This window comes from Sapajus apella, unplaced genomic scaffold (assembly GCF_009761245.1).
Source record: "Sapajus apella isolate SASKATOON/1434 unplaced genomic scaffold, GSC_monkey_1.0 scaffold14, whole genome shotgun sequence".
In the NCBI taxonomy this organism is placed as follows: domain Eukaryota; kingdom Metazoa; phylum Chordata; class Mammalia; order Primates; family Cebidae; genus Sapajus; species Sapajus apella.
The window spans coordinates 15,861,303-15,873,427 of NW_022436954.1; positions in this window are offsets into that span (position 1 = coordinate 15,861,303).

The window sequence follows — 12,125 nt, forward strand, 5'->3', positions numbered from 1 at the left end:
TTTTTTTTTTTTTTTTTTTTTTTGGAGACGGAGTTTTGCTCTTGTTACCCAGGCTGGAGTGCAATGCCGCGATCTCGGCTCACCGCAACCTCCGCCTCCCGGGTTCAGGCAATTCTCCTGCCTCAGCCTCCTGAGTAGCTGGGATTACAGGCACGCACCACCATGCCCAGCTAATGTTTTGTAGTTTTAGTAGAGACGGAGTTTCACCATGTTGACCAGGATGGTCTCGATCTCTTGACCTCGTGATCCACCTGCCTCGGCCTCCCAAAGTGCTGGGATTACAAGCGTGAGCCACCGCGCCCGGCCTTCCTTGTCTTTTCAAAAGGCCCAGCTTATCCTATCCCAGGGTCCCTACTCCAGAGCTAGGCCCTTCCTCCCAGGCTGGCTTCTCCTCCCAAGAGCTGCTTTCTCAGACAGGAAGGGTGAGAGCAAAGTGCAGCCCGGGCCCCAGGCAGGTGGGAAATTGTCCAGAGACAGAGGCTGGGATGCCGCTGCCTCAGGGCCTCCTCTGCCAGCTTCCAGAGCTTCTCCCTGTATTTCTGTTTCTTCAAGGAGGCTGTGGAGAGGCCCAGGGTGGGAGCTCGGAGGGCTGAGGACAGGGCCGAACTTCCTCCCTGCAGCGGGAAGCAGGGTCTATCACACATGGACAGCCACGTGCTACCTCATCCAGTTCATGCAATCCCACCAGGTACATTCTATGCATGTTCCCATTTTGCAGATGAGGACATTGAGGCTCTGAGAAGTGAGTGACTCTCCCTCAGCCACACAGTGAATGAGGTTTGGGGATAGGATTCTAATCAGGGCCTCCGAAGCCACACTCCTAACCTCTGCGTTTGTGCAGGTCAGTGGAGGAAATGTGCACTCATTGAACCGCTACTGTATACCAAGCAAAGGCTTTCATAGACCGTCTCTCTCAGTCCTCAGGACAGTGTTGCGAAGTGGGTGTTGTTGACCGCTCTGCAAAATTGGAGCATCTGAGCTCTGCAGAGGGGAAGGAACTCACCCGAAGGCCACACAGCCAATCCGTAGGGAAAGACTCAGGGGAAGCCGGAGACCAGGGTGTGGTGGGGGGTGCTCCACAGGGGAAAGGTCTGGGGTGGAGAGGCAGCTCCTGTCCTCAGTGAGCAAGCCGGGGTGTGGTGCTGCCCGCGGTGAGCAGAAGGAAGTCGCTGTGGGTGGTGGTGGGTTTGAGGTGCCGAAGCCTGAGTGATGTGGCTGGGAGGTGAGCACCCCATCTGTAGGGCTGGTCAGCAGGGACAAGGGTGTGGGGGCGTGCTGGCCAGGATTTGGGGTTCAAAGGTGGTCTAGCTGGCCCTGGCCACTGGGGCAGGGGCAGAGTGGGATGAGAGACTGAGGCAGAGCTGGGAAGCAGTGCGGGGAAGCTAGGGGGAAGGCAGTCTGGGGTGGCAGCCTGGAGGAGGCAAGCCCTTGAAAGACAGAGGCCTTAGGGTGTGGAAGTGGGTGGGACTGTGCGCAAAGGCTAGGGAGACTGAGAAAGGTTCTGGGAAGGCGCAGAGGTGTCCTCTGGCTGGAGGTGGAGATGGGGCAGAAAGGCTGGCTGGACTTGGGTGTTGGAAGTTCCCACACAGGCCTCGGAGGTTCAGGCTTCAGCCTGAGGACAGGCGAGCGCTCAGGAAGACTTTTAAGGGGGGAAATATCCATGAGAGAACCTCAGATAGGGACAGCCGCGGAGGTGCAGGCCCGAGGGGTGTAGAGAACTACATCACCTCCTGCCCCGCTCCCAGTTGTGTGCCCTTGACCGTGCCCCTCACCTCCTGGACCTGCACTTCCCTCATCTGCAAAATGGCGCTGACAAGGCCTGCCTCATTAGGGTTACTGAAGGTGGGGTGACTTAGTGCCCAGCAGGGGCTCAACAAACGCCCGCCGCCCCCACCCCCAGCCTGGCACCACCCAAAGCACCGGAGCACTGCAGTGGTGCAGAGCTGGGGTCTAGGTTTCAGGAGGCCCTGGGCGAAAGCCTCACCTACACCCTGGATTGGCCAAGCCATGCTGTGCAAATCACGGCCACTTCTGAGCCTCAGTCTCCTCATCTGTACCATGGCACCAGCTTCAGACTGGAATAAGAGAGGATGCGCCCTGCGACGCACTCCACGATTCCTGGAGTCAAAGCCAAATTCCATATCATGGCCTGACCGGCCTGGTCTGAGCTTCTGCCACTGGCTGTGCTCCCATGGCCTCTTTGCCATCCCTGCCTGGCTCACACTCCTGCTCGGGGCATTGGCACTGGCTGGTCCCCTGCCTGGAATTCATCTCCCAGACATCTGCTTGGCTCGCTCTGTCACTGGCTTCCAGGGTTTGCTGAATGCGCCCTTCCCGGTGAAGCCTCCCCTGCCCTCTCTCATGAATGTTGCAAACTGTCCCCACCCAGTCTGTCCCCTACTGCAAGCCCCTTACCCAGCTGCATGCCCTTGTTCCTATGGCGAGTGTCACCTTCCAACATGCAATGGAACGCACTCACTATCATGTTCATCATGGGACTTGCCCTGCTGCAGAGCAGGTCTGCGAGGGGTGGGGAAGGGCCCTGCCTGTTCAGGTCACCTGGCATGCAGAGACCCTGAGTCAATCATTGTTGAAGGCCTTACTGCACCGAAGAGCCAGCCCAGTGCTGTGAGCAAAGCTTGGGGAGCTCCAAGGGGCCCGAGGAGCCTCTCCCAGTGTCTCAACCATGAGAGGAAGTTGCAAGACTGCCATTTCTGTCCACAGGCTCAGCTCTTTTTGGCCAACTTTCCCAGCTTGGTCCGAGGCCTGTGTGTTCTCACATGCCCTGTCACGCCCTGTGGGGACAGGTTGCTAGGAAAGTGGGTGGGGGGCATTTCCTCATTTTCTAGCTCGTTTGGGCCAAGGCTGAGGGATCTATGAGGTCAGGGGTCGTGCTCCCCTCTGTGGACTCAGCTTCGAGGACACCGGCTCAAGTTTCCTGTTGCCCGCCTGCCTTGTGATTGCATTAGCACCCAGCCTGCCCCTATCAGTAACCCAGCCAGCAGGGGCAAAGGGCCACACCACCCTAGGCCTGCCCAGCCTCCCTGTCACTCTGCAGGGTCCAGTCCTACAAGGTCTCCCACTTGTCCGGCAGGCTGGGAAGCTGCACTGTCTAGCAGGGCTGGTGGGAGAATCAGTGGGTACAAATTTTATTATTTTTAATTATTTATTAATAATTAAATTTTTTAAAAGATGGGGTTTCACCATGTTGGTCAGGCTGGTCTTGAACTCCTGACCTCAGGTGATCCGCCTGCCTTGGCCTCCAAAGTGCTTGGATTACAGGCGTGAGCCATCGCGCCCTGCCTATTTATTTATTTTTGAGACAGAGTTTTGCTCTTGTCGCCCAAGTTGGAGTGCAGTGGCGTGATCTTGGCTCACTGCAACCTCCGCCTCCCAGGTTCAAGCGATTCTCCTGCCTCAGCCACCCGAATAGCTGGGACTACAGGCACGCACCACCACACCCAGCTAATTTTTGTATTTTTAGTAGAGACAGAGTTTCACCACATTGGTCAGGCTGGTCTCAAACTTCTGACCTCAGGAGATCCACTTGCCTCGGCCTCCCAAAGTGCCGAGGCATGAGCCACCATGCCCGGCTGGTACAACTTTTATTAAGGGCAGTGTGACAATATCTGTTTCCTGTCTTGTTATTCTTTTTTTCTGTAGACAGGGCCTTGTTCTGTCACCCACGCTGGAGTGCAGTGGCATGATCATGGTTCACTGCAGCCTCGTCCTCTCTACCGATCCTCCCATTTCAGCTTCCTGAGTAGCTGGGCACCACAAGCACACACAACACCACCACCATACCAAGGTAAATTTTGAATTTTTTTGTAGAGATGTGGTTTCCCTGTGTTGCCCGGGCTGGTCTCGAACTCCTGGGCTCAAGTGATCTTCCCATGTTAGCCTCTCAAAGCGTTGGGATTATCGGCATGAGCCACTGCACGTGCCTTGACTTCCTATCATCTGCTTCAAAATTAACAATGCACACCGGGCACAGTGGCTCACACATGTAATCTCAGCACTTTGGGAAGCCAAGGTGAATGGATCACTTGAGCCCAAGAGTTTGAGACCAGCCTGAACAAGATGGCAAAAACCCTGTCTCTACTAAAAATACAAAAAAATCAGCCAGGCATGGTGGTGTGCACCCTGTAATCCCAGCTATTTGGGAGGCTGAGGCAGGAGAATCACTTGAACCCAGAAGGTAGAGGCTGCAGTGAGCCGAGACTGCACCACTGCACTCCAGCTGGGGTGACAGAGAAAGACTCCATCTCAATAAAATAAAATAAAATAAAATAAAATATACATATATAAATAAAAGTTAAAAAATGAAAAATGTACTGCCCTTTGACCTGGTAATTCAACTCTTGGAAATCTCTCCTAGACATCCTCCTGCATATACGTAAATTAGCATATGTTACTGACTGCTGCATTATTTGTAATAGAAAAGACCAGAAACAACTCAAATGTCTATCAATAAGTGGTTAAAGCTACTTGGGGGTGCTGAGGTGGGAGGATTCCTTGAGCCCAGGAGGTCGAAGCTGCAGTGAGTCATAATAGAATCACTGCACTCCAGCTGGGTGACACAGCAAGACCCTGTTTCCAAAAAATATATATATATACTGCTAAGAGACTGGTTAAATAACAATGGAATGTGGGGCGCGGTGGCTCACACCTGTCATCCCAGCACTTCGGGAGGCCGAGGTGGGCTGATCACCTGAGATCAGGAGTTTGAGACCAGCCTGGCCAACATGGAGAAACTCTGTCTCTACCAAAAATACAAAAATTAGCTGGGCGTGGTGGCACATGCCTGTAATCTCAGCTACTCGAGAGGCTGAGGCAGGAGAATCGCTTGAACCCAGGAGGCAGAGGTTGCAGTGAGCCGAGATCACGTCACTGCACTCCAGCCTGGATGACAGAGTGAGACTCCGTCTCAAATAATAAGTAAATAAATAACACTGGAATACTATCCAGCAATGAAAATGGACCATAGCGACATGTAATCATACGGTGGGAAAAGGAAGAAAGACCCAAAAGAATATTTACGCTATGATTCTTTTCCTATAAGGATTAAAACCTGTTAAGGTAAAAGCTAAACTGTAAGGGATACTTTTAATAAAGAAAAGCAAGTACAAAATTACTGAAAAAGTTAGGACGGAGTTACTTCTAGAGGGAAGTAAGGGACCTTTGGGAGTTCTTCTGGGGTGCTGGCCATGTTTTATTTCTTGACCTGAATGGTAGTTACATAGATATTAGTTTTATAATTACTCTTTAAACTGCACATAAATATTGTATTCATTCTTCTAAGTGAACAATGTCTCTCATGACTTAAAAATATCATCGTACAACCAAATAGTGGAGTACTATATGGCCATTAAAAAGACACTACGGTCTTCAGATCCGAGTGACGGCACCAAAAAAAAAAAAAAAACCAAACAAAAAAGACACTACAGTCAACAATAATTTATAGCATATTTAAAAGTAACTCAAAGAATATAATTGGAATGTTGGTAACATAAGGAAATGAGAAATGCTTGAGGTGGTGGATACTCCATTTACTGATGTGATTATTACACATTTTATGCCTGTATCAAAATATCTCATGTACCCCATAAATAAACACACCTATTATGTACCCATAAAAACTAAAAACACAAAAAATTAAAAAGAACAAGACAACTCTCCGTGGGTGTGGCATGGATATAGGGGAAAAAGCAAGGGGACTACAATATATTTAGTGCACTCCCCTCTGTGTAAAATTTTAAAAAATATATCTGCTGGCTGGGCGCAATAGCTCATGCCTGTAATCCCAGCACTTTGGGAGGCTTAGGCAGGCAGATCACAAGGTCAAGAGATCAAGATCATCCTGGCCAACATGGTGAAACCCTGTCTCTATTAAAAATAAATTATAGGCCAGGCGCGGTGGCTCAAGCCTGTAATCCCAGCACTTTGGGAGGCCGAGGCAGGTGGATCACGAGGTCAAGAGATCGAGACCATCCTGGTCAACATGGTGAAACCCTGTCTCTACTAAAAATACAAAAAAAATTCGCTGGGCATGGTGGCACGTGCCTGTAATCCCAGCTACTCAGGAGGCTGAGGCAGGAGAATTGCCTGAACCCAGGAGGTGGAGGTTGCGGTGAGCCGAGATCGCGCCATTGCACTCCAGCCTGGGTAACAAGAGCGAAACTCCGTCTCAAAAAAAAAAAAAAAAATAATAAATAAATAAATAAATAAATTATAAAAAAAATTACCTGGGCCTGGTGGCGTGTGCCTGTGGTCCCAGCTACTTGGGAGGCTGAGGCAGGAGAATCACTTGAACCTGGGAGGTGGAGGTTGCAGTGAGCCGAGATAGCGCCACTGCACTCCAGCCTGGGTGGCAGAGCAAGATCTGTCTCAAAACAGCAACAACAACAACAAATATGTCTGCCACACGCTGTCTAGACGATTTCTAGACAGACACACAAGAATCAGGTAGTCTGGAAGGGGAACTGGGCAGTTACTTACCTTTTTGTACCTTTTGAATTTTTGTACGATGTGCACGTGTTATCTATTCAAAAAAAATCAAATAATTAAAAATGATTTTTTTTCAGTCTCTAGAGCTTCCAAGATTTTTGGTTTCAAACCAATTTCCTGCTGACCAGAATGAAACGAAGCCACATTCCGGCGTGATGCACCTGCTGGCCTCCTGCAAGTCGGGGACCTCCTCTGCCACTCTTTTGCTTCACTGAGGAAGAAGGCTGGGAATGAGCTCCTCTGGGGTCCCATGGCCTCCAACCAGCCACTGTCCCTGTTTCCCCCAAACATCCTCGTTGTCCCTCCTATGTCCTCCTCCTCCGTCGCCCTCACCCTGCTCTCCTCTTTTTCTTTTTTCTTTCTTTTTTTTGAGACAGAGTCTCACTCCTCTGTTGCCAGGCTGGAGTGCAATGGTGTGATCTCGGCTCACTGCAACCTCTGCCTTCCAGGTTCAAGTGATTCTCCTGCCTCAGCCTCCTGAGTAGCTGGGACTACAGGCGTGCGCCACCATGCCCAGCTAATTTTGGTATTTTTAGTAGAGATGGGGTTTTATCATGTTGGCCAGAATGGTCTCCATCTCTTGACGTCGTGATCCGTCCACCTCGGCCTCCCAAAGTGCTGGGATTACAGGCGTGAGCCACCGCGCCCGGCCTCTCTCTTTTTGCCTGAGGTTCTTGCTGCTTCTTCACCTCTCCTCCTGTTTCTCCCTTCTCTCTGCTCCCTCCTTTGATCTTGCTATTTTGTTTCTCTTTCCCTTTCTCTCTTCTCCCTCCTTCCTCCCCACTCCAGCCTCAGCTTCTCAGTCTCTCTTCCTCCTTCCTCTAGCTTCCTTTCTTCCGCAGAAGACCCAGTCCTTGCTAGAGCTCCAGAAGCAAGCCAGGAATCATGCCCCAGCTCTCTACCCACACACGCTGTGTGATCCTGGGCCAGTCACTGGTCTCTTGGGCCTCAGTTCAACAGATGGCTGTCTTGGTGATGTTAGATCACAGGGTGGAAGCACCCAGCATGGTGCCAGGCACTCAAAGTTTTTTTTCTTTTTCCTTTTTAAGGAACTACTAACCGTGAGGTTGTGCATTACCCAAACCCTTCCTGTTCTTAGAATCTGGGTCCTACTATTCTCAAGAATTTGAATTACCACGAGTCCTAGGGATGTAAGGGGATGAGGTTTCTGGTGTACTTTGGGAGGTGGAGGAGTGGGAAGAGGATTTGGGAGAACACTCTAGCATTGATCAGAAGGCAGAGGGCATTCCTCCTATTTCCAGAGGTTATTAGCCCTGGATTTTTTTTTTTTTTTTCTGAGACAGTTTCGCTCTTGTTGCCCAGGCTGGAGTGCGATGGTGCATTCTCGGCTCACCGCAACCTCTGCCTCCCGGGTTCAAGCAATTCTCCTGCCTCAGTCTCCCTAGTAGCTGGGATTACAGGCATGGGCCACTATTTTGTAATTTTAGTAGAGACGGGGTTTCTCCGTGTTGGTCAGGCTGGTCTCAAACTCCCGACCTCAGGTGATCCACCGGCCTTGACCTCCCAAAGTGCTGGGATTACAAGCATGAGCCACCACGCCTGGTCAAGCCCTGGATCTCTTTTATGGACTTCCTCATCCAGGATCCTTGGGCTTGGCCATATTTGAGACAATGGGAGATCTTCCTTCTCCTGGAGCCCCTTGAATCTTAGGCGTCGGGAGCACACAGCCTACCTGGTTTCTTGGCTGCACCGCAAGGAGAGCCCTGTACTCCCTGCTTACAACTAGCAAAGGCTCCATAGCCATTCCTGTACACGACTCAGGCTCCCTGGCTTGGCACTCAAGGCTCTTTGGCTTCCTGTGCTGCTTTGCTTCTAGCTGCAAGGATGGTGGCTCCCTGTTTTCCTGTTCTTTTCCTTTGTTTAAGTTGATTCTCTGCCAGACATACCTTCCCCCTGCACGCTTCCCCAAGCCATCCTATCTGGGAGCCTGACCCAATCAGTTGTTCCCAAATGCACCTTTGAGACCAAACATACCCGGCACCTCCTCTCTTGCCTCCCTCACATGACCCTCTGTGGGCCTGTAAACTGCTGGAGGCTCTGAGCATGCCTCATTCATGTCTGCCCCCTTACTAGACCCAGACCATGGAAGACACTCAATAAAAAGTGAGTGATTAAATGACAGCCTCTATGGAAAAGAGTATGGAGACTTCTCAAAGAACTAAACAGAACTACCATTTGGTCAGGTGCTGTGGCTCACATCTATAATCCCAACATTTGGGGAGGCTGAGGCAGGCGGATTGCTTGAGCCCAGGAGTTCAATACCAGCCTGGACAACATGGTGAAACCCTATCTGTACAAAAAATACAGAAAATTAGCTGGGACTATAGGAGGCACACATCCGTAGTCCCAGATACTCAGGAGGCTGAGGTGGGAGGATCGCTTGAGCCTGGGAGGTCCCGGCTGCCGTAAGATCACGCCATTGTACTCCAGCCTGGGTGATAGAGCGACATTCTGTCTCAAAAGAAAAAGAACTGGCTGGGCGAGGTGGTTCACGTCTAATCCCAGCACTTTGGGAGACTGAGGTGGGTGGATCACCTAAGGTAAGGAGTTTGAGGCCAGCTCGGCCAACATGGTGAAACCCCGTGTCTACTAAAAATACAATAATTAGCTGGGTGTGGTGGCAGCCACCTGTAATCCCAGCTACTCGGGAGGCTGAGGCAGAAGAATCGCTTGAACCTGGAGGCAGAGTGAGCTGAGATGGCACCACTGCACTCCAGCCTGGGCCTGACTGCGAAACTCGGTCTCAAAAAAAAGAGAAAAGAAGAAAGAAAAAGAACTGTCATTTGATCCAGCAACCCCACTACTGAGTATCTAACTGCAGGAATAACTGTATCAAAAAATACCTGCACTTGTGTGTTTATCACAGCACTATTCACAATAGCAAAGGTACCAAATCAACCTGTGTCCATCAACAGACGACTGAATAAATAAAATGTTATTTCACATATATATAATGAAATACTATTCAGCCATAAAAAAGAATGAAATTATGTCTTTGCAGCAACATGGGTGGAATTGGAGGCCATTGTCATAAGTGAAACAACTCAGAAACAAAGCCAAACACTGCCTGTTCTCATTTATAAGTAGGAGCTAAATAATGTGCACACGTGGTGGAATGACAGACGCTGGAGACTTGGAAGGTGGGAGAGTGGGAGCCACAGTGAGGGATGGGAAATTACTTAAAGGGTACAATGTACATTATTCAGGTGGTGATAAACTAAAAGGCCAGACTTCACTATTATGCAGCATATCCACAGAACAAAACTGCACGTGTACCCCTTAAATATATGCTAAAAAGTGATGAAATGAATGAATAAATAAGCATATAAACAAACCAAAGCAAGAGAGTAACACACACAAGAATGAATGAATGAATGAATGAATGAACACATCAAGCAGGGCCTAGATCTTGCAGAGTGGATAACCCTGCACCCCGCTGCATCCAGTTAGCTGGGGCTTGGCCTTCTTGATGGAGAAGTGGGAGCGAGGATGGAACTGATGCCAAGCCAGCCTGTCTTTCCCCTCCTTTTGGGTAGAGGCCTTGGCCGGATTCCTAGGGAGCCCTGAAGACCTGTGGTCTGGAGCCTTTGGAGAGTCGCAAGTGCAGATAGAAAAGGTCAGTGAAGGTGGAAGTCTAGTTAGATCTAACGGTGAGCCCAGGGCTGTGAAACTCTGGTGTTTGCTGCTAATGAAAAAACACGTGAGGCCTGGGAATCCACTGGCAAAGACGCAGGCCTGTCTTAGCAGAGTGGGAACATAAGGCAAGGGGTTAGATTATACAGGGGAGGACACTGAATGCTCAAAAGCTCCTTCCCAGCAGAGGGGACTCACCAGAGATCACTGGGACAGAAAATGCCTCTACTCATCCCTCCAACTTCCAGAAAAGATCAGGAGCTCTCTGAAGGCAGGGGTCTTATACAATACCTTTTTGTTTTCCTAGTGCTCAGTTTAGAGCCTGGAACTCAACATTGGGAAGATGCATGGGTGGATGGATGAGTGAATAGTCAGATAGATGAATGAGTGGATGGATGGACAGGTGGATGAATGGATAGATGGATGGTTAGGTAAGTGGATGGGTGGATTGGTGGATGGCTGGATGGGTGGATGGGTGCATGAGTGGATGCATAGGTGGATGAATGGATGGGTGAATGGGTAGATGGCTGGAATGTGGATAGGTAGATCAATAAATGGGTAGATGTGTGGATGAGTGGATGGATGGATGGATGGATAGGTGGGTGGATGGATGAGTGGAGGGATGGATAGTGGATAAGTGGATGAGTAGATAAGTTTATGGGTGGATTGGTGGATGGCTGGATGGGTGAATGAGTGGGTGGATGGGTAGGTGGAGGAGTGGATGCGTGAATGGGGAGATGGCTGGATTGGTGGATAGGTAGATAAGTGAATAGACAGATGGGTGGATAGGTGAATGGATGGACAGGTGAATGAATAGATGGGTGGAAGGGTAGGTGGGTGGATGGGTGGATGGATGAGTGGACTGGTGGATGGATGGATGGGTGGATGAATGAAGGGGTAGATGGGTAATGGATGGGTTGACAGACAGATGAGTGGATGGATAGATGGGTGGATGGGTGGATGAGTGGATGGATGGATAGGTGGATGAATGGATAAGCAGATTCATAGATGGATAAACAGATGGAATTGTGAACTGATGGAATGATAGCCGTTGGATGGGCTGATTAATGGACATGCAGATGACTAGATAAACAAGTAGATAAACAGATGGGTGAGTGGATGAATTGAATGACAGATGAATGAACAAATAAACGGACAGTTGGATAAATGGGCAAATAAGTGAATGCATGGTGGGCTTAATGAATGGATAGCTGGATGGACAAATAGACAAATAGATGCATGGGGAAACAGATGAATGGGTGGGTAGACAAGAAAGGTCTGTAAACTAAGAAGACTAGATTGACATTTAGGCATTGGCAAGGGGTGGGGAAACTGAGAAACCTGGGCTGGAAACAGAGCCCTAGGGATTTGAACACAGCTGTAGTACTCAAGAAGTTGGGAAGGGAGGGTGTGAGAACCCAGGACCCTCTTCTGGTGGAAGGGAAGCCCATGTGAACAGACTCAGAGGGAAGGAGGAAAGCCACACTAGCTGGAGACCCTAGCCCGGAGCCCAGCCTCAGCCTAGGGACAGCCTAGGCAGTGGGGGTGCAGGGCCACAGGAAGAGCCAGGCCTGATAGCCTGCTAGGTCAGAGCCCCCACCCAGCAAGGCTGACCCCAGAAAGTGGAGGTCCCAAGAGACCACCCCTTCCAGCTCTGACCCCAACGAGGTGACTGTTGGCTACATAGGGATCTCAGGAGAAGCAGGCGTTTGTTGGGTTAGAGCAAAAGCCTCCCAGTGGTGTGGCGGAGCTGCCCGTTCTCCCTCCCATCCTCCCTCCCCAGCCTAGCCTCCAAAGTCATCCCTCTCAGTCTCAGCTTCCGCTGGGCAGGGGGCCTGGACCCTATGGCCTCCCAGGCCAGCCCTTAGAGCACCACCTGCCCCAGCCGGCCAGAGACTTCCTGTATGTAGCGCAAGAGATTTATGCAAACGGGTTGGGGCGGTGATGTCACCCCAAGGGGACTA